This window comes from Rhinolophus sinicus, chromosome 3, assembly GCF_057876585.1.
Source record: "Rhinolophus sinicus isolate RSI-liver-muscle chromosome 3, RSI-T2T, whole genome shotgun sequence".
In the NCBI taxonomy this organism is placed as follows: domain Eukaryota; kingdom Metazoa; phylum Chordata; class Mammalia; order Chiroptera; family Rhinolophidae; genus Rhinolophus; species Rhinolophus sinicus.
In genome coordinates this window covers 78,317,165-78,342,524 of record NC_142503.1, presented here as the reverse complement: position 1 = coordinate 78,342,524, position 25,360 = coordinate 78,317,165, and the positions used below count along the sequence as shown (strand labels likewise).

At 38.4% G+C, this 25,360-nt stretch overlaps 1 pseudogene; it reads right to left on the bottom strand.

The window, feature by feature from the left end:
* Positions 1-1,452: 1,452 nt before the first annotated feature.
* On the bottom strand, positions 1,453-24,664 carry LOC109445475 (ubiquitin-conjugating enzyme E2 C pseudogene; annotated as a pseudogene).
* Between the last annotated feature and the right edge of the window lie 696 nt (positions 24,665-25,360).

Sequence of the window (25,360 nt, the reverse complement as noted above, 5' to 3'; positions counted from 1 at the left end):
AGAACTTAAGAGATAGCATTTATTATTAATACTTCTATGTAAAAAACAAAGATGATTTATGTACAGTTTTTTCTAAATTTTTTTCCAGTAAAGACCAGAGGAATTCAAGATGGGAAAACTTGTGAAATGTGTGGGAAAGGGGTTGCTTTTAATTCTTGGTTTTTTTGACTGGTTTGATAGTAAGTTTCAGAAGTATGTCATAAATATATTACTATGAAGGTAAGTTTTACAAATTTATTTCCATCCCTTTTAAATCATAAAATCTAGTACTGCTTGTCTTGTCCTTGTATGTAAGTTTCCTAATACAAAAAGCTTTAATAGATCCAGAAAACGTACTGGCTATAATGTCTAAGCTCCAAGTGTAGATTGAAATACCCAGTTGAGTAGGCTTTTCCCTTTTGAATCATTACCCTGTCATATTTCTAACAAGTATAGGCTTTGTCATCCTTTTGACAGGACCCTATTGAACTAGTGTTCTTTGCCCTTGGTTCTGTGGTTGTCCCTGAATACCGCCACCAATATTTAAAAGGAAATTTAAATTTATAAGGATAAGAATGTATTTTTGAGGATTTGAATCAAAGGAAAAGCCTTATTATGTCCTCAAGGTATTCTATTTCTTCAAGAATTTTTTTTTAATTCCACTCCCCAGCCCCCCAGCCCACCCCCTGCCAAGCTCTACTATCAGCGGTTCTTTCTTGAGTAACATGGGTTGTGGGAGTTGTGCAATGATTGGTTCCTGGGTGCCATGTTACCTTACATTTTGTTTGTTATAAAGGCTCTTGTAAATAAGATTTTCTCTAGTAAAATTAACTCAGCTTTGTATAATTATCTCAGTTTTCCTAATATATTTATGTCTGATATTAAAAATAAAAATACATTTCCCTGCCTTAAAAAAATGAAAATTTAAACTTATGAAAGGAATACATTTAAACTGCATTCACATTAAAGAAGGACTAGATGAGTAGTAACACAAACAATTTAGGTGCTTTTTTAATCTCGGAATACTTTTGTGTAGGTCAAGGAATGTAGTGGTTTAAAGTATTTGACATTACTGTCAAAAATAAAAATGGGAAAAAAAAGGATTTAATCTATTATAGAAAAATGATTTCCAAAACTTTTCAGTAAACAGTCTCTTGTAAAGTGAGATCTACCTGATTTATTTTAAGACCTACTTGAGCCTTATTTGCTAATTGTTTTCCCTTTTCTGAAAGACCAAATATAACTGGCAGGTTTACCCCCTTTTTTACCTAATGGATAACCAGTACTAATTGATCATAGGATTGATGTTTATTTTTTAAAATCATTTCATCCTTACAATATAATGTCTTTGTAGATTATAAAACTATAAAGGATGCTTGTGATAATACTTAGTTCTAAAATTTAGCAGGCACCTTGATTATTTTTTTAAAACAATATTTAATATTATTACAAGGGCTCAACTGGAGACAATTAAATAAACAAAAACCAAACGATAGCAGCACAGCTTACTAAAACAGGTTTTCTACATAGAAATCACAGAAAGGAGAGACCACCTGAGGAAAAACTAAAGACAACACAGGGAGACAGACAGGCTGGACAGTCACGTCAGGGCGCTTGCAGGGAAACCTGCTCTGAGTACGTTTCTTGTAGAAGGTTGTTTCTCCAGAACTTAGCATGTGTGTTCAAAGCACTGTTGATGTTGGGTTCTCCTAGCGGGCCCTGCATGGAGAGCAGGATGGTCCTGACGTCACACACACAGTGCTGACCACTTGTCCTCCAGGATGTCCAGACAGACGTGACCCTGGTCACACAGCAGAGATGACGGCGTGAGGAGCTTCCCTGCAGGCATGCTGTGATGGAAGCCGCTGGGGAAGTCCCGGGAGACTTTCCAGCTGTTCTGTGGATGGTCCCACCCATTTGAAGAGGTGGTGGTCTGAGTCAGGGAAGGCAGAAGTTCTGTCGCCAGAGGATGATGGTCTTGAGCATCAGCTCCTGTTGCAGCTTCTTGCCCAGGGGCCAGTGCATCACCCCCACTGGGACCTCTTCCTTTATAGGCAGTGGCTGGGTCTCAGTCTAATAGTAAAAGTAATGCCAGTTGAGTATTTAGTCAATAACACTGAATTCCTGCAGTACCAGACACATGCCAAATGGTCATTACTGGATCCACTCACTGAGGAAGACTGAAAAATAAGCAAAAGGAAAACCAATCACCAATCACAAACCTCCAAAGTATACACAGTTAATACTGAGGTATATATTCCTTTTGTGTGTGTGTATTCCATTTTACATCTTAAATTCTTCCAGGACACATTCTTAAAGTAGTGGGTGGTATCCAAATTTTGGGAAATTCTGAAAATAGAATTAGGTCAAGAATGAATTTAACTGTGTGGCCTGTTTATAATGGAGTTAAGGCAAATTAGGGATATTCCCCATGTCCTTTCAGGATAATCTTAAAAATCATGTAGCAAAATAAGTCCACATTCTTTGCCAACTACTACTGGCAACAATTCCTGTTTGTCTCTGCCATAGCTGATGTTAGGATAGCTTCTGTTCATCTAAATGTAACTTTTGAAAGAAATTGTGGAAACTACACATAAAGAGCTTATACATTTAAACCTGATTTTTCTAAAGAATAAGCTGGTGTTTGTAGTGTTTAGTTCTTTTCTATACCACTGACTGACTTTGAACAAGTCTTGATATATTTAAATTATGAAAATTATTTTTTATTTTAGAGATGAATTACACAAGTTAAGATTTGAATATTTTTATTTTATTTTTTCGAATATTCCCAAGACTTTTTAAAAGGAGGCAAACAAATTTCAGATTTACAGAAAAGTTGCAGAGGTAGTACAGAGTTCCTGTATACCCTTCATCTAGCTTACACTAATGTTAGCATCTTACATGGTACCTGTTGATCAAATTTAGTTTATGAAAACTAAGAAATGAACATTGGTACAATATAATTAACCAAACAATGGACTTTATTTGGATTTCACAGTTTTTCTATTAATGTCATTTTTCTGTTCCTGGACCCAGTCTCAAATACCACAATGCATTTAGTCATTATGTCACCTTAGTCTGTAACAGTTTCTCAATCTTTCCTTGTTTTCCTAGACATTGACATTTTGGAAGAATACCAGTACTAGTCAGGTATTTTGTAGAATGTCCCTCAATTCGAAGCTATCTGATAGTTTCTCTTGATTTTACTAGAATTGTGATTTTTCTGGGAAAGAATACCACAGAGGTGAGATGCCTTTCTCTACATCACTTCAGGGGGCACATGTTACCAACATGACTTATTACTGGTGACACTGACCTTGATCACTTGGTTGAGATGGTATCTGCCAGGTTCTTTATTGGAAAGTTACTATTTTTCAATTCTGTATGCTGTTCTTTGGAAGTCAGTCTCTTAAGTCCAAACCTTGCTGAAGGAGGAAAGGAATTAAGCTATACTTCCCATAGAGGGTTTGGAATCCTAATGTAAGAGAGATTTGTTCCTTCTCATTCAGTTATTTTTCAGTATATGCTCATGGATATGCATTTTATTTTTGTGTTTTAATAAAATCAGTAATGAGATCTGTTCTCTGTAATCTGGAATTTCAAAGAATTTTTTTTTAAAGACATCAAATTGGCAGAAGTATAAAGAGTGAGGGATCAAAAATAAATCTCACAGTTTTTTACTGTTTGTTAGTCTTTCAAGTCATGTAAAACTACTTTTAAAAAATCTTGGAACTGATCTAGAAAAATTAACTCCTTAGCTATCATCAAAATGGAGGAAATTTGGTTTGAAAGCAATTTTTTTCCATTTTTCTATTGTATAAGTTGTGTTTGTAGTCTAGTCAATATTACAGGTGAAAATGATTTCAGGACATTAATTAAATGAGAATGTACTTTAGCCTTGCTAAGCTAAGGCGCTGAGAATGGCATTAAAGAGAATGGGACCTAAGTCTGAATATTTTGATCAGCAATGGTATATATGGGTTTTGTTTTTAATCTACTCTGAATTTTAATTTCAACTTATTTACATTTAAAGTCATTTTTAATTCATTTGAACTTCTGTCTTATTTTACTATGCTTTTACTTCTCTTTTCCTACTTTCAAGGAAACTGTTTTCTGTATTTCTTTTTCCTTCTGCTTGTTTGGAATTTATACATTCCACTTTTTAAAAAACTTTTTTAGGTTGGCCGGTTAGCTCAGTTGGTTAGAACGTGGTGCTAATAACACCAAGGTTGCCGGCTTGATCCCCACATGGGCCACTGTGAGCTGCACCCTCCTTAAAAAAACAAAAAAAACTTTTTTAGTGGTCCACCTTTACATTTTTAAGAAGTGTACTGGGTTGAATTGCATTGTGGTCCTCAAAAGACATGTCCACCCCAACCTCTAAGTGTGACCTTATTTGGAATAAGGGTCTTTGAAGATATAATTAAGGTAAGGATCTCGAGATGAGATCATTCTGGATTAGGGTGGGCTCTAAATCCAATGAAGCGTGTCCTTATAAAATGTAGAATAGGAGAAGGCACGGAGAGATAAGGGAGAAGCCCATGTGAAGACAGAGCCACATAAAGGGAAAGGCCATATGAAGAAGAAGGCAGAGGTTGGAGTGATGTAACTACAAGTTAAGGAATGCTAAGGGTTGTTGGCAGCCACCAAGAGCAAGGAGAGAGGCCTGGAACAGATTCTTCCTCAGAGCCTATAGAAAGAACTAGCCTTGTTGACACTTCGATCTTGGACTTTGGTTTCTACAACTGTGAGAGAATAAATTACTGTTGTTTTAAGCCAAGTTTGTGGTAAGTTCTTATGGTAGCCCTAGAAAACCAATACAACACATATACTGGTTTAACAGAACTATACACTACAAGGACCTTGGAATGTGTAACTCTTAGCACCCATCTCTAATCTAGGTTGTTAGAAACTAAGATGATGGTTCACTTTGGTTTTAATCTTCCTCCCATCCAAATGAATCATTTTGTTGTAGTTTGTGCTCAAATGTACTTACTTACCAGTTTCATTAATAGTACTATTAATTACTTGTGGTCCATTCTTTTGAGAAAATATTTTTTTACCCCTGAAGTACTTTAGATAGTACTTATGTTAACCTGTAACAAACATATTTCTTCAGCAAAATGGGTTTATTTTGGAAGAAAAAAGAATTGCAATTTAGGACACAACTGCAGTCTAATAGTGAACCATGTGCAAGTCCAGAGAAACAAAGGAGAGAACCCATCTTTTATGGACTTGGGAAGGGCTGTTGTAAATGAAGAGTTCATTGGAGGAAATTGAAAGTGCGAAGTGTAGTGACTTTTCATTGGCTGAGCTGTGGCAGTCTCCCATTGGCTGAGGGGTTACTGGCCAAGGGAATATCTCTTTTTTCCTCCTGTGAGGTAGTAAAGAAGTACCACTTCCTGTTGGAGATGCAAGGTATTTTTCTTCTTGGGTCAGTGGTGGTTGTTGACTGTCACATACATGAGAGTTGTCTCTTCTAGCCTCTCAACTCCATTGTACACGAGGTTTCAGTTTATTAATTTGTATACTTTAGAGATATATAAAGTACTTTTAATATTCTTATTTTGGGTTGGGGGAGGAGGGTACTGTGTGTGTTCAACTATGTTTGTATCACTCTAACAGCCTTTTCCTCAGCATTTTGAAGCTACTATTGCATTGTCTTTTGGCCTCTAACGTTGCTTAGAAGTTCTGTCATTCTTTGTTCCATTGTGGGTAATCATTTTTGTCTCTCATTTACTTTGAGATTTTCTCTGTCTTCAGCATTTTGCCATTTCTTTATGATGTGATTAAGTGGGATTTATTTATTTACCAACTTCTTACGATTCCGTGTGAGTCTTCAGTCTGTGGACTCATTTCTTTCTTTAGCTTTGGAAAATTATGATCCATTGTATCTTTGTCTATTGACTCTTCCTCATTCTCTTTCTTCTTTCCTTCTGAAACTCAAATTAGACATATTGTTAGACTTTTCCCGTCTCTTCTTTGTCTCTTTTCTCATATCTTCAATCTCTGTACTAGACTGCAATTTTTCTTAAACCTCTCTTCCATTCACTAATTCCATTATGTCCTATCTAATCTACTGTCTAACAAATCTATGAACTTTTAAAATTTCAATGCCTATGTTTTTATTTTTAGAAATTCTGTTTTTTTCAAGTTTTCTTGTTCCTTTTTCAATGTCTAGCTCCTCATTTTAAGCATTCTTACTTTATAATTCCCTGTAGTCACACTGGCTCAGTTCCTAAGTGCTTGTTTGTAGTGCTGCTTTCTTCATGATGGATCCTTTCCTCCTGGAGGTTGTAATTTTATTTTATTTTTTTAGCTATCCTCAGCAGGTGGTATTTCTTGAAATGGAAGACCTCTGTGTCCAGGGTTTTGGGACTGTTTCTACAGAGCAACCAGAGCCCCAGGAGTTCCAGAATCAGTTTTTATGTTAAAATTTTAGCTTGTGGCTCCTATATGAAGAGGGTGAAGTTCATTCGGAGTCTGTGCACAATGTGCAGACTTAAAGGTCCAGTTTCTCATGGAAGCATATTGTTTTTAACCAAATCCATATTAAAGGACAGACAACAAAGCTTCCTTGCTGCCTCACTGGACGAGAAGGCCAAGGTTTTTCTCCAACTGAGCTAACTGGCCACCCCTGGCTTAGGTTTTTCTTGGCCCCTTTATTCAAGGCATAGTGTTTCCTAGGTTTCTGACACTATATGTAGAATTTCGTTTCAGCATCCTGTCTAATGGGGCCTCAAGGAAATTTCTTCTGTGGTTGCTAAACCCTCAGTCTCTAGCCATTAAACCCCTTCCCATCAATGTTAGCATTCACTTGTGCACTTACACTCTGGCTTTGAGTTTCCCTATTTATTACCGAAACTTAAGCGTTCTCCTTTCTTTCACACTTAGCTATGTATTTAAAAAAAAATAGGGGTGAGGAGGACAGGTGTATTCATCCACCATTTCCATGCATTTGGAATGAGTGGGTAGTCTGCACTAAGCTAGTCTCATTTCAACCTGTACTGAGTCACAAGTATCAGAGTTATGAAGGGATTTTCAGTTTTATAAATTAGAGTTAAATCAAGGTCATTGTTATATTGATATTCTCCCTAGAATTCAGTTATACTTTGTTATGGATCAGAGCAGCATAGGATTATAACTGTGCTGATAATTGTATATGATCTTGAGAATGGCCCTGGAGTTCAGTTCTGAATGTGAACATAGGCATAGTTTTTCCTCTGCCACAATAGAAAACAAAGTTGCTTAGAGCAACCTGTAATGAGGCCAAGATTTGGAGCTGAGAACGTTTTGAGCCACAGAGCTGTCTTCATTTTGCAGTCACTGTAGACCTAGCTCAAGTAAACCTTCCTGCAATGTCCAGGACAAAAGGGAGGATGAAAGTTTGCATAGTGCATTTTCTCTGATTTACTAGAAAAATTCACTCCTGGGCAATTTCAGTGTACAACAAACAACTTTTATTTTCATTCTTATTTACACGTATGTGAAGATTTAGTGTTTAGTGGCCCATTAAGAACGTCATACGCCTCTAGCAACGGACTAATATCTCAAGGTAGCTGAAAGAAGAAACATATTTAATATATCCTTTCATCATAAGCATTCCATTAAATATATATTCTATATTGACCCTTAAGAGACGTCATGTAATATATACATTTATATATTAAAAAAATATATACATATGTTATATATATAATAAAATTTATATGTTATATATGAGTTTAAATTTAGAGAGGTATCTACCCCCAAGACACTATTTAATATATAGCTAAATGATAATGTACTTTATTGGATTGTGCCAACAGCATAATAGATAGTATTATGCCAACAGCATAATAGTAGTATATTGGCTAGAGTGCTTCTGTTAAAGTTAAGGAGCAGCTGATTAAGTTATAATGGCAAGACTGTTTTTAGTCATAGAAAATGATAGCCATTCAAATGTCAAGTGTCTAAGAAAAAATTAGATCCATCAGATGGGAACACACTTTAAATAATTGTGACCACATTTGTTTTGCTTGCAAGTCTCCTAGTTACCCACAGGACATGACAGAACTGCAGACACAGAGAAGATGTGGTAAATTACTCTGATAATCCAACAGCTGAAAAAGTAGTGTGTCTCTGGTGACGAGAAACTTCTCTGTTCAGAACATAAGTCAAAGCTCATTGGAGCCTTTTTACTACACTGAATTCATTCAACATACCTCTGTAACATACAGTTACAGTGTCAAAGGATTAAGTATTAATTATGAATGTGTTCAAATATCCTTAGGTAACTACTGAATACTACCTTTTCTAGAAATATTTTTTTAATTCATTTTTATTCATTTTTTAAATTCATTTTATTCATGTGGTTTTATTTATGCATTCAATTAGATTCAATAAACTAGGCAGTGATGAGCAGAATACAAAATAAAAGGAACTAATGAATAATGTATTAGAGCGTAAAGATTAATATTGGTATCTAGTACTTGCTGTGTGACCTTGAGTTAGTTACTTAACTTTTCTTAGCCTCAGTTCCACTGTTAATGAGAAGTAATAATACCTCCCACACAAGGTTTTTTATGAAGAGTAAATAAAGCATTTTAAGTGTAAGTAGAACACCTGCCACATAATAATTTCTTAATAAATGTCGTAGCTATTATTATATGGTGACAAGGTTGATAATAAAATAAGATAAACTGGATTTATTTGTATTTTAACCTTTAAATGAACTTTACATGTACAATGAGCTTGTTTTATACTTGATAAAAAATATAAAATTTTTATTTTCTGAAATCTAGAATATAAAAGTGAAGAGGGCAGCTGGTATTCAAAATTAGTAAGTTGTTATACTTTCTTGAAAGAAGAACTTGGAAGGTAGTGGGAAGAAGAAGCTTAGAATTAGAAAAGCTTCATTCTTAATTTTGATTCAGGAAGAACAAGACATGAAGGCCTAATACATTAAAATTCTATAATATCTTTGAAAATAAGCCCTGAAATAGCAGGCGCTGGAATGAGAAATGTGCCAAACTTTTCAAAAGCTGTACTTTCAAGGGTCTCAAATGTATTGTCTTTCAAAGGTGGAATACTGATTACTAATTCTGCATCTAAGGGAAAATTGGCCCCATTTTCAGTATTATGAAGAGACTCCTAATGCCCAAAGGGAATTATGTTCTGTCTTTTATTGCCTGTGGGAGAGGTGTTGCTAAGAAACAGAATTCCTGATACATTCTGAGGAAAGCAGTTTGTCATTTCAGTGATGCACTGAGAATAAAATGCAGAGAAGGCAACGTATTCAAGATCTAAAGCTGCTACTATCCAAAGAAGACTGCATCTTTGGCTGATTAGACATCACTCATCTGATTATGAGAGGCTCAGAAAACAAACCTTAAAAGCCTATATAATGATGCTCTAAAAGCATATATTGCGTGCCAAATGATTCTTTTGTGAGAGTTTGAAGGACGAAAGGAAAAGGGCTACAGAGCTTGAAGGATAGAAGGAAGCTAACATGCATTGAGCACTTCCATACAGGCGTTGGGATGGGCTCCGTCACCGCTGTGTCTTGCAGACTCTCCTCAATCACCTGTGAAGTAGGTGGCATTATTTCTACTTTACAGATAAGGGAATAAGTTCATCTGAAACTTGACCAAAGACATAAGGCGGTTAAGTGTCAGTGCTCCTAACTTCAAACCTATGTTTTCTGACTCCAAGCACAGAGTTCTTGCCACTATAGCTACCACCGTGTTTCCCCGAAAATAAGTCCTAGCCGGACAGTCAGCTCTAATGCGTCTTTTGGAGCAAAAATTAATATAAGACCCGGTCTCATTTTAATAGAATATAAGACCAGATATAATATAATATAATATAATATAATATAATATAATATAATATAATATAATATAATATAATATAACATAATATAATATATAATTAATATAATAATATAACAAATGTAATATATATATATAATATAATATAATATAAAATACTGGGTCTTCTATTAAAGACAAAGCACGTGAGTGGGAGAGGTTGATAGGTGCATTATATCAGGCCTCGGTGGCCATGTGAAGTCTGGATTTTATTCTGGGTGTGATGGGAAGCCATTAGAGGGTTCTGACCTCAAATTGACGCTCTGTATGTTATTGAAAGATAACTCTGGCTGCTGTCTAGAGAATCAGGTGTTGTGAGTGGAAGCTGGGAAACTTTAGGAGGCTCTTATAGTTCAGAAGAAAGATGATGGTGGCTGGGCCTAGGGTGTTAGTAATGGAAATAGAAATGGAAGGATTTGGCCAATGCTTAGAGGTAGCTCTTAAAGGATTGCCGATGGATTGATTGAATGATAAATGTGAGGGGAAGAAGAGGAGTCAGGGACTCTTAAACGAATGCTTGGCAACTTGTCACTTTCTTAGCAGTTATAAAACAAAACGCACCCTGCTGCTGATGATTACCTGTCACTCCTCGAAACAGCAACAGTGACTGGCAGTATGTATTTGTCCTTGTGAGTGGTTTTAAAAATTGAAGCTTTGAAGTGTTTTCTTTTAAATTATTATCTTAATTTTGTCTCAAAAAGGAAAGAGCAAATATTCTCTTAGCTGTCAAAATCTGAAAAAAGAAAAAAGAAATCCTTCCATACACACATACCACCACCAACATCACAAATGATACTTGGTTTACACGGGCTACTGAAAGTAGCTGTTAGAATCTTTTGAAGGAAAAAAACCAAAACAGAATCCCAAAGATGTAAATAAATGAACTATGCAAATGGCTTTGGTTCACATGGAACATAAAAATAAAATCTGCAATGAAAAAGCCATTTCAAGAAAATATTGGCTTATTTAGAGTCTCGTGGGAGGAAATATTAAGGCAGTCTAACCATCCATGTTTGGAGTACATATTTCTCCCCCAAGTAACAATAGTGCAAAAGTTAAAAAAACAAAAAGTTACAATATTCAGCTTATGGATCTCCAAGGTGTGCAGGGATTTAGATATACCCAAGTCGTAAAACAGAAAAAGAGAAGCATAAAGTAAATATGTGGCATGCGCACCATGAGAAATGGATGAAAAGAATTTGTGAGCTAACAGGAAAGGGAGACAGTACCTGCAGTGGAATGTAGGATATTCCCTCCAGTGCAAATTAAAGTCAGTCATCCTGCAAAGTCACCCTGATTGCTAAGTCAATGCACAGAGAAAGAGACTTTTCTTAATGTATGAGATTAGTCACTGTCGTCAAATTAATACCTGAAAGTACATGACTAAGATGAAAACACCTTCCATCAGTAAGTCACTTGGTGGTCTAGAGTAGACCTTCATCCATCCCTCCACCATCCACACCCCACCCCTACTCCCCCATCACCATGCATTCTTGTCATCTAGTAACAGCTTCCCGAATTTGTTTGGTAGACTAACCCCTCTCCCAGGGATTACAGTCTTAGTGGGACTATCTGCTAACATTGACAGAGGTAGGGCAATCAAATGCACTCTCTCTGTGGATTTAATACAAACAAAATGTCTGGAACTTTTTAAATTCAACAGTGGCATCTTGAAGATGCTCTGTTGATTCCAACTGCCTAGATTCCTAGAGCAGCCTGATTCCTGTCCCTGTTGGTTCTTCAGCTTTTTCTCGGTGAATATCAGCTACTGTATGCTATCACTAAATCCCTTTTCTTGCTAAGTTAGCTGGTGTTCATTTCTATTGCTGGCAATGGAAGAATCCTAGCTGAAACACAGTTACATTTTATCTCATTAGTCACAAATCCTGGTTTTAAAAAACCTGTGCCTGACTCTTTAGCCAAAGAATGCTAGAAGAGACTCTTGTGATCTTAGGTACTTGGTTATAAGGAAAACTTCAAAGGAAATGGTGTTAAGAATCTGTATTTAGAAACCGCTTTAGATGCCACATCAGTTCCCATGACTTTCTCAGGTAGACCCTTGATGTGATCTAGATATTCATTCAAGTTAATGCTGCCCTTATTCCTATACATTTTCTTTATGTATGCTTTAAAACAACAATTACATGTCTTACACATTTTTTGAAGGTCCCTATTCAGTTTAGGTTGCCTTTTCTGTCTTCGAAAAGGTTCACAACTCATTAAAATGCCACTTTTTTACTTGTGATTTGCTGTCAAGAGAAAAGGGAGACGTCCAGATCAAACACAAGACACGGATCAAGCCAGGGTAATGGGACTTGCAGAGTCACGTGACTTGACAGGGTCAGGGCCTAGCCTAGCATTGAACACATGGGGAATAATGAGGGCACATTTGGGAGGTGGGTAAAGGAAAGGGTGTTAGTTTTCTTCTTTTCTCTGCTATTTTTTTTTTAAGCACCTTCAACATGGTGTCATTCTGTACCATAAGTTTGTTGCTTCTCTGTTGCTACCTTGATTGAAATGAAGCATCTATGATTTAAGCAAGATATTACAGAGATACAGAAGGATAATAAAGCCACTGAAGAGAAAGGCAACTTAATTCGCAAATGACATGAAAGACAGGAGAAGTAAGAAGATCATTAACTTATATCACCAAATAAATGTAGAAGATGCATTGGGGTGGGGGTAGGGCGACGTGCACTTTAATTTGCCATAGGTAAGGTACCAGTAAACTGTGAGCAATGTTCCATATAAAACAATAAGGTGTTGAATACCATCACTGAGTTTGCATTTCTTTTAGCGCTGAGTCGTGATGGAAGAGGGTCTTATAGAGATGAACTAGTCAACTTACTTTCTTTCAGCCCATTGCCTCAAACAATATTTTTTATTACCCTAAATTGATAGAGCGATCCCTACTTCCGGGGCCTGTGTTTCCAAAAGGATCTTCCAGTAGCAGACCTTCTCTCCATCCCTGACTCCCAAGGAGAAGTAATATCTGATTGCAGAGCTTCGTGGCTCAGCCCTGTCAGGTTGCCCTGGCCAGCCTGTACCTCAGAACAGGTGCATTCTCCTTTCACTCCTGTCCCCCAGGCAGTAAGCACACCTGGGTTAGGCCCAGTACCCACCTTCTGCTATTATATGCACTTTGGGAGATTTTTGTCTCTTTGTCCTTGCTGTCAGGGTTCAATAGATTACGAGGCAGCAATTTTCTGTAGTGCTGACTGGATAAGTTTCAGGTAGTTTGCAGACCCAGCTTCCTCTGCAGGCGGACCCAGGAAACAAGTGGTACGAATTCTGTCTAGAGGTCTCTCTGTTCCAGCCAAATGTAAGTGCCATGAAGAAATCAAAACGGTGTTAAGAGATGGAAGGTGGAGAGAAAAGGAGATAGACAGGGTAGTCAGGGAAGACCCCCTCAAGGGAGGTGGCATTTAAGCTGATATGTGAATGCTGTAAAGGAGAAAGCCATCTGGAAGATTTGGGGACAGTGTTTTGGGCAGAGGATACGGCGAATGGGAAGGCCTTGAGGTGGGAACTATAATAGCTTGGATGTTCCAGGAACAACAGAAAGGCCAGGTGGGAGAGTGGTAAGGCATGACGCCAGAGGGGCAAAGGCATATGAAGTAACAAGTCCTGCTTTTAGCAAAGGAAAGCTGGAAGTACTCTGGTGAGGAGTTGGGATATTATTTTGAGTGAGATGGGAAACCATGGAGGGTATTGAATATAGACGTGATATGATCCGGTTCATGGTTTTGTGTTTTTTTGTTTTGTTTGTTCCTTTATTTTTTTTTTTTAATAACCACTCACAGCTCTAAGGAGAAGAGATAGAAGGGAGCAAGAATAGAATCAGGGAGTGGCAGTGAAGATAATGAGAAGGGGACAGATTTGGTATATATTTTGCATATAACTGATAGTTTTTACTAAAGGATTGGATGATGGAGATGAAGGAAAAAGGAGGAATTAAAGAAGCCTTCTAGATCTTGAGCCTGAGCAACTGAGTGAGTGATGAAGCCATTAAGATGGGTGAGTGGAGAGAGTAAGATCTATTATAAGGAATTGGCTCACGTGATTGTGGAAGCTGGCAACGTCCAAATCTGCAGTGTTAGCGATTAGGCTCGAGACTCAGGAGAGCCAGCGGTGCAGAAGACGTCCTAAGGCAGTCTGCTGAAGAATTCTCTTAAACCTGGGGGAGGGTCAGTCTTTTTGTTCTATGTGGGCCTTTAACTGATTAGATGAAGCCCACCCACATCATGGAGAGGAATTTGCTTTACTCTACTGATTAAAACACCCTTACAGAAACACCCAGAACAATGGTTGACCAAATATCTGGGCATCCTGTAACCCAGTCAAGTTGACATGAAATTAACCATCACAGCAGTACACTGAGGTAGGAAAGTTGTCTTCTTGGCTTGCTCTTAATACTTTCTCATGTATATGCATGTGAGCTGAACTGAAGTGACAAAGAAAAATGGCACCTTTGTGTTCACTTTTTGGCTAGAAGCGTAGGTATCCTGGAAGGGACCTTAGAGGCTAGCCAGGCCAACTTTCCATCCAGGGATTTTTAAATCTCTGCTTAAACACTTCCAGGGCTAGGGAACTCACTACATTGTAAGATAAAAAGTCCTGTTAATGTGACTATGTATTTGAAAATGTTACCCTTATATTGAGCAGAAATTTTCCTCATTAAGCCTGAATATCTCTCAGCTGCCCTGTGTGTGGCAGATGTTAACTCTGCCCCGCCATTCCTGCAGATGGCTGCATCAGCTCTGGAGACTTGCAGAGTTTGGGGAGAGCTTTATTAGTCCTGGAACACAAGGCTTTTTCTCCCCAGGGCACACATGTAGACATGCCACCCAGGTAGTTGGGTCAGGATGGATTCAAGTATTGTTTGTCTGAAGCCACTTATCTCTGACTCTCAAGCCTTATTGCTGAGTCAGCCAGGCTGCTTCAAAATGGTGAATGTGCTCTTAGAGGCCCCTTTCTTTGTACTAGCTTACATTTAGGACAGTTTGTAGTTATAAAGAGATTTGAGGAGAGAGGGGTATGGTACAACTCCAAATACATGTGTTGAGTGTTGGCAACATTCTGGCTAGAGATTCCTTAGTGGGGAGAACCATTGGTTCCAGTTTTGTCCCTAGTGACACATTTTCTCTTCATATAGCCAGTAAACTCAGCTTTTCCTAATACTAATCCTTTTTTTTAATGAAAATGTGGTTAAATTGCAACCTAGACAAAGGTGAACAGGATTGTTCCCTTGTAAATGAGTCCCTTGAATTTAAACACATTTCACAGGCTGTCACAGACCAGTGTTGGTGGAGAAACAGGTCGCAGAACACTGACTGGGTAGACGACACTGTGAGAATCTTTGATGGGAAATTGACCATAAGCCTAGGCGAGAGTATGCATGTTAATCTACAGAAAGGATTAGTATAGGGTTTGATTCATTCTTTTTAAAAGATTTTGTCATTGTTTTCTTTTTTTGTAAATTAAATTTATTGGGGTGACAATGGTTAGTAAAATTACGTAGGTTTTAAGTGTACAATTCTATAATACATCATCTACCGGAGGTGCCAAAAAAATGTATACACTTGACTTGTATTCATCTTTTGTTATCAGTATATATTGAGTATTACAATTTTAATACAGTTCTTTTCCTTTCTTAAAATGTGTATACATTTTTTTTGTCACCCTTTGTATATATCACATTGTGTGCTCACCACCCAGAGTCAGTTCTCCTTCCATCACCATATATTTGACCCCCTTTTCCCTTTTCTACCATCCCTTCTCCACTCTTACCATTTGGTAACCACCAAACTTGTCTGTGTCTATGAGTTTTTGTTTCTTTATTTGTCTTGCTCCTTTGTTGCTTTCAGTTTTATATCCCACATATGAGTGAAGTCATGTGGTTCTTGACTTTTTCTGACGTATTTCGCTTAGCATGATAATCTCAAGATCCATCCATGTTGTTGCAAATGACAGTATTTCATCTTTTCTTATGGCAGAATAGTGTTCCATTGTGTGTATATACCACATCTTCTTTATCCAATCATCTGTCGAAGGACACTTTGGTTGTCTTGGCCCAATCTCTTTAAAGTCTTGCTTTCTACTTTAATAAGTGAAAACAGTAGAAAAAAAAGTTCTGGAGGCGGTTGGCTCTGACATTCAGAACACACTAGGCTACCTCTTATCTTTTTAGCCTGCTGTTTGCAAATGCGAGGACATAATGCTACAGACTTAATCTTTGTGCCCCTCCCCCCTAAAAACATTCATGTTGAAACCTAATCCCCACTGTGATGGTATTTGGAGGTGGGGCCTTTGGGAAGTGATTAGGTCCTGAGGGCAGAGCCCAGGTGAATGGGATTAGTGCTCTTACAATAGAGGCCTCAGAGAGCCCTCTCACCCTTTCCGCCGCCATGTGAGGACACAGTGAGAAGACAGCCAACAGTCTGTGAACCAGGAAGCGGGGTCTCATAGGACATTGTAATTGCTGGCACCCTGATCTTGGACTTCCAGTTTCCAGAACTGTGAGAAATAAATTTCTCTTATTTATAATCCACCCAGTCTTTGGTATTTTGTTATAGCAGCCCAAACAGACTAAGACACATAACAACTTTTGTCCTGATTTGGTTCATTAGAAAATTCAGTGGCCGTGACTTTTCTAATGTGTTTTTAATCCTGAAGAGGACTTGTCACACATATATGAACAAATGGTATTTTTGGTCACTGGGTTTTATTAAGAAATTGAGGACACCACTGAACTGAGATTCTCAGCCAACATTAGTCACTTTGTAGGAACGTCTTTGTTTTTCTTCCCTATACTGTGTTCCTTCAACTGTTCCCCAACCTCCTCACCCGCTCACCCAATAACATACTTCGTGCATCTGAGAATGACATGTGTATATCAGTATTGACATTCCTTTCCTTAAAAAATGAAGTTTCTCTTAACATAAACATTTCTAAGAACACTTTACCTTGTGTAATTAATATTTGTAATAATATCATTTGTAACTAAGTTTTGTTCATTCTATTGTGAGCTTCTTGAGAAAAGGATAATATCTCAAGTATATTTTAGGCTCATATGTATTAGATATAATCCTGCACTAATGGACTCTAAATATTTAATGATGGGATAAAAACAATAAATGCATTATAAATAAGTACCTATATACTGACTTACTATTTGGGAGTAAATTGCTCTTTTTTAAAAAAGGATTATATATTCCAGACTCCACTTCAGTGTCTCCTTCTAGAGAAATCATCCGGTCACGGGTGATGCAATCCACACAGGGCAGCCTTGTGTGTGCAGAGCAAGACAGAGAATAGCTCTGGAGGGGTAAACCCAGAATAACAAATAAGTAATCAATAAATCTACACACACAAAAAGGACTATATATACAGCATATACATATTTTTGAAAATTTGAAAAGAATGAATGTCATTACAATTCCACTATTCAGACATAACAACTGCTGACATTTTGGTGTGTTTAATTTGGTCTCTGATAGTGGAACTATCACACCAAACAACTGTCATTATAAGTCCAACTTTCCTTGTATAGTTGTGCTATTTCTAGCTCTTATCTCACAGCAGTTATCTATGAAGAGATAAAAATAAGCTAAATTGATTTATTTGGTTTATTTTGTTTACCCCACTGTATTCAAAGGTAGGTTGCATCATTGACATTCCCATTCGGATCTGAAAGGTGTGGGCAGAAGCCAGCATTCAGCGCTTAGAAGGAGCAACTCCCAAGTCCGCCCTATTGAACTTCAGGGTTTAAAGATGTGTCTACAAGTACAAAACAACAACAATAAAAAATTGACTAAAGCGATTATTTGAGTTTTGAGGGGTATTTTTTTTCTTTCTTGCCTTTTGCCTTAGTGATCAGGCAAAGTTGTTTTGATATCTGAGTTATCTGGATAATTATCCCAGTTCTTCACTTTTCCACTTGTGTGGCTCTCGCTAACTAGCTGAAAATGTTCCTTTGACGGCAACCCTCTAAGCCGTTTGAGATGCTACTTTTCTTCCACAAAATGTAGTTATACCACAGATCCCTGGGCTGGAGCCACTTTGTCCTCCGAAATAGTCTGAACTGGTGTGGCGACAAAGGTAAGGAGCTCTGGACCTCAGGATCTGCGTGGAAGATGCTATCAGCTCAAAACCCATTCCAACCTCCTTCTAGCTCGACTTGCTGTTCAAAGAGGCTGGCGAAATACACATTCATTTCTCCACCTCATTGCAGTGAGGGTTCTGCCTGTGACCTTGTTTCAGCTAAGCTGATGGATCTGTGTGAGACGAGGAGGTGTCTGTGAGTAAAGAAGGCAGTGGCTGGGCATAAGCCTAGAGGAAATAGTTCTGTTGGATTACTGTTCGTCTAGAAGAGGTCAGCCAACTTCAGCCCACTGGTGACTGATTTTATACATAAAGTTTTGTTGGAACACAGCCGTGCTCATTTGTGTCGTGTGTGTGGCTGCTTTCATGGTACAACGGCACAACTGAGTAGTCATAGCAGTGACCACGTGGCCCATAAAGTCCGATATATTCACTCTCGGGTCTTTTAATAAAAATTTGCCAACTCTGAATGACCTAGGAGAGTCCTTAGAAGATTCTAAGATCCCTGAGTACTGTCTTTCAGGATTCGCTTATAGATGCCTTGTTTGTACTCCCCAAAGCATTAGGGAATTTATTCCTTCAACAAATGTTTGTTGAATCTCAGTTACGAGCTAGGCTGTCTTTTAGATGCTGGGAACACAGGGATAAATTAGAAAGACGAGTTTTCTAACCTCCCGGAAAGCATGTTCTAGTAAGAAGAGACATAATAAAGAAGTACACAAATAAGTGAGCAAGATGATTTCATATAGCAATGAATGTTTCCATGAAAACAAAACAGATTCTATGATGAAGACTCACCCAAAGGGAGGGTGCCTGTGTACTTAGGGGTAATAACCAGCTCTCCATTTCTGTTTATGCAAAATGGGTTTGACCATGAAGGTACTAGGTAGAAATCCTGTGTGAGTACTTATGCCTGGGCCAATGCATAATAATCAATGGGCAGGAAAAGAAGAGCAGAAACATGTAACCCACAAAAGGTCGTCACAGGTTACCAATAATTTAAAGTCCTCAATCGGGGGAAAAATAGATCAAATAACAGAGCTACAAAACTAAATCCTAGCTTCAGGTTTTTAGACTTATTTCTGCGTCAGAACACAAAAACAAGTTCAAAAACAATGTTTTACCCCACATAGAACATATTGTTTGTGATTTGGGAAGGACACATAGTTTTGTGTATTTTTATATGCTTTATATATTTTTTTGTAAAGCTGCTGTACTAGAGGTGGGAACATACTCTGATTAGATTGGAAAACAAATAAAAGGTGATATTGAATTGACGAGTATTATAGTAACCTTGTTTTCAGGAAAACAATGGTTGCATACTATTAGCTATTTTACTTTTATTTCTCATTATTTAAATAATAAGGTGTGCTTTTCTCCACTCTGTTTTAGCAAATCGGTGACACAAAATAAACCAGCAAAATTAGACTCATCTATCGAAGTCTGAATTTCTCATTAAAATTTTTAAAGCAAAAACAAAAACAAACAAAAACCTCTCAGTCTGCGTTTCTGAACTTTAACACTAATATAATTTCTTTTGTTTTCAGGAAGGAGAACCAAAGAGAGTGAGTTTCCTTTGATGAAATATATCAAATCATTATCAATGCTGAAGTATAGTCTTGACTGTAACTCTGCTGCAGCATTGGGGATTGATGTTGAGAAGGACCCTAGAAATGTCTGATCTTCTGCTTGTTTGGAAACAATAAACGCCATGTTGCAAAAATGGCAGAGTTCTTATGATCCCTGGTTGAGCATAGCTAAATCCCCATCCGTGGGAGCATGTTTGTATTGCAATGATCCTAATTTACCCATAAATAAATTATTCTGCTTCAAAGCCCATAATAAATATAGTTTTAATTGCATGCCAACTGTTAGACCCTAAAATTAGACAGCTACGGTCCTCCTTTGCCAATGGGAGGAGGTGTGCTGGAATATTTAGGTTGAGATTTTCTGTGGCTCCAGAAGCACAGAAAAAAGAGGCAAAGATATTTTTGATGAGTGTCTGAGCAAACTTCAGGTGTAGAAGCCTTATTTCTGGGTCAGACAGAAGCCATGTTCAAATGTTTTTCAACCTGTTGAAGGGTAGTGCCCCAGCTGTGCCTTTTATCGTCTCTCTTCTTTTGAAGCTCCAGGGTCTATTTTCATAGCTGAAGCCAAAGAGGGTGAGTCAGAGACTGCCCTCCTGCTTATTCCAGCCTTCAGTCTTCCTTAATTAGCAGAAACAGTACCCACTTAGCAAAGATGTTCATGCCCTTGTGACTAAGAGCCTTCAAATAGTCGCTCTCTAAAGGAAAATGTAGGACAATCTTACAAATTAACTTGAGCACAAGGGAATACAGGCCATGTGTGAAATTAGGTTGGCCCCAATAGAAGTGAGGTTAGGAGCAAGTGGGAGATTTGGAGCCGCCCCACCTCCATCTGCACTCTTCTTCCACCTGACTCCCAGCAGAGACCCTTGCAGGCCTGCTCCAGCCGAGTAGCTCTGGGTAATCACTTAACCTTTTGGTGTCTGTTTCCTCATTTGAAAAATAGGGAGAATAACAATATCTACCTCACTGAGTGGTTGTAAGGATTCAATCAGACGGTATTTATGAAGTGCCCACACGCAGGAGTCTCAGCAATGACAGTTGCTACTTCCTTTTCCCCTTCTGGGAGGTGTACTCTTTAGTAAGATATCTCCTAGCCCTGCTGGAGCAAAACACCAAGTGTCTTTTCATTCCTCAGTTCACATTTTTAACAGATCAGAGCAAACCTTTTTTTTTTTTTTTAATTAAAGTTTATTGGGGTGACAATTGTTAGTAAAGTTACATAGATTTCAGGTGTATAATTCTGTATTACATCATCTATAAATCCCATTGTGTGCTCACCACCCAGAGTCAGTTAGCAAACCTTTTAAAACAACTATTCAAGCAATGTTGGAGAATTCTTGTGTTCTTTCAAATAGCTGATATCATCTTTCTTACTTTTTTACTAATAAAAAATGCATTCATTTACATATATTCAGAATGTTAAGAACATACCTGCAACTTTTTATTTTGCAAGAATGGAGAGTAGTAGTTAGTTAGTAGAACAATCATTTGAATTCCTTGTTTCTTTCTCCTTTGGGAGGCATGTAGCTTTTGACTTCTCTTGCATAATGGTCTTAGTTCGTGTTTGTCATGCTTTCAAATTTCCTTTCTCTTTAGCAGATCTGCTTTGCTCCATTTCGGAGTATGTTTAAGAAATTTCCAAGAAGTGGACTAAAGCATTTGGGTGCTGCTTTCTTCTTGTGCCTCTTGGCTTCTTAAAATCTCCTTTGCCCAAGTTTTAACTGTTTCCCCAAAGGTTAGAAAAGAATGTTGCTGATTCTTGTGCTTCTGCTATATGAGGAATAAACAGGAAGCAGGAGAAACAAATTTTTGAAGCAAATTTCAGGTCTCACTTAATTATAGATCAATCAAGCAATTCAGGATTTCCCAATGAGCTCTTTGAAAAGTTCTCATTTGCTTAAGGCTTTGTTCCTAGGAGTGGGGGTAAAAGGCTGTGTTCTCTGAAAAGGTGGGGTCATCTACATAAACTCCCAGCACCGCAGCTTACTTTCCTATTGGTTAAATGTAAAATGCATTTCTCCTTTTCCATTTACAATTTTGAATAGATCATAAATACATGTGGATGTTTCATTCTTTTGTAAATCTAGGGTGTAGTATAAACCAGTAGATCTCAGTTTTATTCTTGGCTTTCACCACCCTTTCTTTCAGGAGGAGAAATGGGTGAAGAGTGTCCCTCTAGTCCCAGCCCCCAACCACCAGTCCCTGCTACCACTTTCATTAGGTTACTCATATGCTCTTCTGAGATATTTTAATAATATACAAGTGTGGGGGTGGCCGGTTAGCTCAGTTGTTTAGAGCGCCATGCACTTAACAACAAGGTTCCTGGTTCGATCCCCACATGGGCCACTGTGAGCTGTGCCCTCCACAACTAGGTTGAAACAACTACGTGACTTGGAGCTGATGGGTCCTGGAAAAACACACTTAAAAAAAAGAAAGAAAAAAGAGTATACAAGTATGAATGTGTATGTAATTACTCCTTGTTTTTACCCAGTTGGTACCCTACTCATCACACTGTTCAACAACTCGCCTTTTCCACCGAACAATATGTCTTGGACATTACTACAAATCAGTACACAATGACTTCTATGTTTCTAGTGGATGATCTTCTCTCCCCGCTGTGTGTACGTGTATGTATGTGTGACGCTTTCATTAAATAATTTTTTTGCACACTTAATGCCTAGATCTCTCTCTCTTTTAATAAACAGGGAAATAGACATAGAAACTTAACATGTCTGACTGTTTAGTGAGGATTCTGTCATGTTTTCAACTTCTTTTTTGCTGTTTCCCTTCCTGTCTTCAGTCTCAGGCGTGTGTCCAGGATAGCCTTGTTTCCAGGAAGGTGCCACCGTGGAAGTGTCTGTTTCAGGTCCCATTCCCACACAGTCCTGTTCTAGAACTGGGTGTCTCCTCACTGTTGTATTGAAAGAACTGTTGTGCCCATCTGAGAGATTTTTGAATTGATAGTCTATGATACCTTTCTGAGTACTCTTGCTTATTTATGTAAGTTCCAGGGTGGTGGAGACCTTTGGGGTGGGGGTTGGGGAGATGTAGAAAGAGATAGAAAGGTAGATTAATGTGATGCCATCGATGATTAAATAAAATAAACACCTTTTTGTCCTCTGATCTTATGGATGGGTGTACTAAACACTTTTAGTATTGCCTAGAGATTTGTTTTCTTTTGTGTCAGATTGGTAATGGTCATGCTTCCAGATCTAGCACAGAGAGAACAGCTATTATGAGTTGAAAAGCCATGAGCCTTAGATAGCCATACATGTTTGTTGCTTTTTGGCTATCTGACCAATCACCCTTGCCCATAGCATCCTGACTTTCTTTGGTAGATTCCCTTTCCACTTTTGGATGTAGTCTTGGGAGGAAGCCCAAGGGCCCAGGTGGGGCCTCTTTCTGCCTGAAATAGCTTTGGGGGAGACAAGTGACTTGGGCTTGGCTATTGGATAGTGTTGCCTGGACCTGGCCTCTTGAAAGAGTGGTATAGCAGGGTTAGCAGCAGAGGCTCATGCCAGGAGGGTGGTGCAAGGCGGCTCAAATGAGTCTTGCTATGTGACAGATCTTTGCTATAAGCAGTATATCCCCTGGATTGGGGCAAGAGGGCCACCTCATTGACTCCTCTGACTTCACCTCTTCCCACCCAGAGCCCATATCCTCCCTTCTAGACCGCACTCTGACGTGGACTGCTTTCCTCGCTGTCTGTAAAGCCTTTTGAGCTTGTGGGTCATTGACATGACTGATCCTTGGAACTGCTGACCCTTGAGCACTCCTTGCTTGCTACCCACAGACCACTGCCACTCGGGTCAGTCAAATATGAGTCAGTCTTGGGACTCATGTGGAACTTCTCATATTAAAGAGAAGTTCTCTTTCGTTAGTCTAATTGGATGAAAGCCTGGGTTTTTTTTGGGTTCAACATGAGAGTGTGCTGAAAATGAACCCACCAGAGGAAATTAGATGAATAGCTCACAAGGGAGAGATTGATTCCTGGTGTCATTGATCTGAATTACGTATCCAGCCAGACCCTCCCGTGAAATTTTCTTCTACTTAAGACAATAAATTCCCCTTTGCTTAAGTCTACTATGGTCTTGGGATTTTTCTCAATTGGAACTCACAACGAGTCCCAACAGATTCATCCATTCAACAAGTGGAGTTTCTAATACTGTTTTTTCTTTCTTTTTTTTTCAAATTTAATTATTTTATTAGTTTCAAGTGTACAAAGCCTATGCTCTTAGCCCACACCTGCTAGAAAAAAAAAGTACTTTTCATCTGAAAACAATAAGAAATGCTATAGTTCCTCCTTGCTTTCCTCCTTTCCTCCCGTAGAGTGTAGGAAAGTGGGCAGGGGTCCAACACATGGTCTTAGAAGCCTTGGCTTTGGACATGTCCTCAGAACAGCGATTCTGTGCGCAGAAGGAACTGAGCAGGGTTCTCCTGAGCTTTATAGAAGAGAATTCTGGGCCCAGTGTGACGTTTGTGTTAAAGGACCTTTGTTCTTGAGGAAACCTGGTGCTGGGTCTTTCCTGAAATTGCCCAGCATTCCAGACCCCTGTGCACAGGATAACGAGATTTGGGCATGTGTTAATGAACTTGACAGTTGTTAGAGACACAGCAACAAGAAGGCAATATCAGGGAGAGGGCAAGCTATAGAGAACTTCTAGTACTTTCACGGTTGTGGCATGGATAGTTGAACAAGTTAATATACTCTAGAGGCGTGGGGAGTTTCAGGGCTCTCAGTAATGCAAGAAAGCTAGAGAGACAAAGAAGAAGGACACTATAGATAATGAAGCAATTTTCAACCGGAAAATGTGTAACTGCAAAAAAACAGAACTAATACTTCCTTGCCTGCTCAGACTGTGTGAGCACTTTTTTGTTTTTCTTTTTTTGTGGAACAATGTTAAAACATTGAGTCATCAGTTTGGTCTACCAAGCAGAAGGAACTTATTTGTCCATGCATTTATTCCCAGCCGTCCCTCTGCCTTGGGCCCTGTGACTTATTCACAGTTCAGGGAGGACTGGCCGTGGATGGCTACCCCGAAGTCTCCCGGTTCACCTTCTCCTTTGAGAGATGCTCTCCTGCCGGGGCCTTGGCTGAGTAACCTGGAGCATGGAGGTTTCCTGACTTTGCTTCATGCACATGCCTAGACCTCAAGTAAGGGGATAAGGGACTATGCTGACCACTGGGTTTCTAAGTTGCTGGAGGTCAGTGTGGCATAGGCTGGGCAATTTAGAATAGAGATCATTGGCATTTCCCTTAAACAAATGACTCTTTGGACAAAAACTAGTCAACTGACCAGTTGGTTTGGCATCTTGTGTGTTTCACCTCCCACTTCAAGTTGCTTCACTGGTATACAAATATAGGACTTTTTCGTTTCCCAACCCCCAAATTCCTTAAAGCATATTTAAGACCATATTTTTTTCTTTTTCTGTTGTTAACTATTTTCTTAAAATCACAGTAAGAATTTACACCGATTGTAGAAACATGAGAAAATTTAGAAAAACAAAATGAAGAAGTAAGAATAAGCCCAGAAGTCATCTTTGTTCACATTTTGTTATATGTATTTTTTTGTGTGTTTATTGCTTGTCCATCTTGTTTTTGTTTTGGTTTGAGTCTTTCATCTCAAAGAGTCTAAACATCTTTCCTGGTTAATAAGTACACTTCTGTGCCATCATTTTAAAGGCTGGCTGCATTGCGTCCTATTGTCTGGATACACGTAATTTATTTAGCCAGGCCCTATTGTTGGGCGAGAAAGTGGTTTCTGGTTTTTCTGTATATAACATCCTTTTAGTTACGTGTTCATATACATCTTTGACTATTTCTCATAACTTCCTGGA